This window comes from Mustela lutreola, chromosome 9 (genome assembly GCF_030435805.1).
Source record: "Mustela lutreola isolate mMusLut2 chromosome 9, mMusLut2.pri, whole genome shotgun sequence".
Classification (NCBI taxonomy): Eukaryota; Metazoa; Chordata; class Mammalia; order Carnivora; family Mustelidae; genus Mustela; species Mustela lutreola.
The window spans coordinates 83103407-83106626 of NC_081298.1; positions in this window are offsets into that span (position 1 = coordinate 83103407).

The following is a 3220-nucleotide window of genomic DNA, read 5'->3' on the forward strand; positions in this document are numbered from 1 at the left end:
CTCTTCGACCTCAGCCGCAGCAACATCTTCCTAGGAACAACGCCAAAGGCAAGGGAAGCAAGGGTAAAAATGAACTATTGGGATTTCATCAAGATCAAAAGCTTTTGCACAGCGAAGGAAACAGTTAACAAAATCAAAAGAGAACTGACAGAATGGGAGAAGATATTTGCAAACGACATATCAGATAAAGGACTAGTGTCCAGAATCTATAAAGAACTTAGCAAACTCAACACCCAAAGAACAAATAATCCAATCGAGAAATGGGCAGAGGACATGAACAGACATTTCTGCAAAGAAGACATCCAGATGGCCAACAGACACATGAAAAAGTGCTCCATATCACTTGGCATCAGGGAAATACAAATCAAAACTACAATGCGATATCACCTCACACCAGTCAGAATGGCTAAAATCAACAAGTCAGGAAATGACAGATGCTGGCGAGGATGCGGAGAAAGGGGAACCCTCTTACACTGTTGGTGGGAATGCAAGCTGGTGCAACCTCTCTGGAAAACAGCATGGAGGTTCCTCAAAATGTTGAAAATAGAACTGCCCTATGACCCAGCAATTGCACTATTGGGTATTTACCCTAAAGATACAAACGTAGTGATCCAAAGGGGCACGTGTACTCGAATGTTTATAGCAGCAATGTCCACAATAGCCAAACTATGGAAAGAACCTAGATGTCCATCAACAGATGAATGGATCAAGAAGAAGTGGTATATATACACAATGGAATACTATGCAGCCATCAAAAGAAATGAAATCTTGCCATTTGCGACAACATGGATGGAACTAGAGCGTATCATGCTTAGCGAAATAAGTCAGGCGGAGAAAGGCAACTATCATATGATCTCCCTGATATGAGGAAGTGGTGTTGCAACATGTGGGCTTAAGTGGGTACGAGAAGAATAAATGAAAGAAGATGGGATTGGGAAGGAGACAAACCATAAGTGACTCTTAATCTCACAAAACAAACTGAGGGTTGCTGGGGGGAGGGGTTTGGGAGAAGGGGGTGGGATTATGGACATTGGGGAGGGTATGTGCTTTGGTGAGTGCTGTGAAGTGTGTAAACCTGGTGATTCACAGACCTGTACCCCTGGGGATAAAAATATATGTTTATAAAAAATAAAAAATTAAAAAAAAAAAGATAACATATTTGCTATACCAATATAAAAAAAAAAAAGAAATACAGGACTTAATGTCTCTCTTTCTCTCTCTAAATATCTCTCTCTCCCTCCCCCACTCCCATCTCTCTTATCTCTCTCTCTCTCTCTCTCTCTCTCACACACACACACACACATATGCCTCACAGACATATACATATTCTTACCAGTCCTCTTTTTTGTGTTTTATTTCCTACTCAAAGAAAAATAAGTTTCCTTTTTTAAAATTCTTTGTTGCCCATTTCAGTGTTAATTTACCCCTTTAAACTTAATGTTTTAAGATGTTTAATGTGGACTTCTCTTTAAATAGACATTTTTGCCTTTGGTCCTGGCAACTCAGAAGGTCTGCTTCGGGAAGGAAATTATCCCCCTTTACAAAACACAGAGGATAGAAATAGTATATTTCAATTTGGTTTGGTTTATTCTAAATATGTTGGTTAATAAGGGCCTACAAATCAATTTCAGGGCCTTTAGATGTTTTGTGCTTCCAAAAATTTATCCAAATGCACATGTTCATATTTATTTGTATGCTTGGTTTGTTCCATAATAGAATCTTCAGGCCGTCGGTGGCAGGTATCCTGGCAGACAATCCAGGATTTTGGCGCTGATGCTCGGTATTCTTAAGAGCCCTTTCAAACGTCTATAAGTTCCTTTTACAACTAAAACATTCCATTTGAAAATATTCATCTTTGAGAAGGGTGATGTCTGCCTAAGAGATCCTACTCAAGAAGGTTACTCCCTTCTAGGGCCTTTCATGTAAAAGTCCTTCTGTACAGCAGGCAAAGATCAGGGGGGAAATAAGGGGTACAAAGTAGATGTCCACCTGGCTACAAATACCTAGCTTTCTAGAGCTATTACTAAGCATTTGTGACAAGAACATACTCAGCAGGTTGAATCTGGCTACACACCCTAGTGGGAGGGGATTTATGTGGGCAATTCCTTCAGTGCAACATTATAAACATAGCCTATTATCTCCTGACTTTCCGATTCCTAGTTCTTTTTCCCTAATGAATGATTCATGTATTAATAATGGTAAAAATAATACTTTGCAATTATAGCATGTTCTTTTTCTCTCCAGGGTGCTCAGTGGACATTAAGTACATAATCATTTTTTCATTCAGACTGTCCTGGGGGGTGGTTGGGAGGCTTACCGCTGGGGATACCAGCTTTATATTATCCTTGTTCTGCAAACACACTTTTCTGTGCAAATGCCAATTTTCTGCATTCTTTAGGAGAAAGAAGCTAAGATCGCTCCTCTTTTTGAGGTGCCAGAATGCTGTGGCAATATGCATTGTTCAAGACTATGAACTCGTTGAACTTTTAGGTTGACAGGCACCTTGTGCTGACATGTCAACCCCCACTGCTATCTGGTCCTCTACCTAACATGCAAATGTTCGAGGACCTTGAGTTTCAGCTCAGCTCCCTTTTCCTCCCCATCTATACTCTCTGTTTGGATGATGTCAGCCAGTACCACAGCTTTAAATGACATATTTCTGCTGATTATTCCAAAATTAATATTCTGTAGTTCCAATGTCTCCTCTGACTCATAGATCCAGCTTCCTGATTGAGATCTCTTCTTGGATATGCACAGGACATCTCTGAATTTACATGCTTAATGTCCCACCTCCACCCCACACCCTCTCACACACACCTAATCTGTTCTTCCCCCAGTTCCTCATTTTAGGAAAAGGCACTTACATTTGCCTAAACTTAGGAGTCTCCTTAGCTCTTCCCTTCCCCTCGCCTCCACCACATTTTCTCCAACAAATCCTATTGGTCTACTTCCAGTGCCCCCACTGTGGTTTATGCCATCATCTTTTGCCAAGACTACTTCAGTTATCCTCCAGCTGGCCCCCCTTGATCTATTCTTGCCACTGTATAATCCGTTTTCACAGCAGTCACAGTAAATGTTCAAAATTCAAAACTTTTTAAAGCAACTCCTCTCTCAGGACCCCTTTCCCCATGTATTGGATTCCCATTGAACACACAAGGGCACGAGCTCCAAGGACTGCCAAGCTCCCCATGGCCTCGCCTCTGGCTTTCTCAGACCTCAT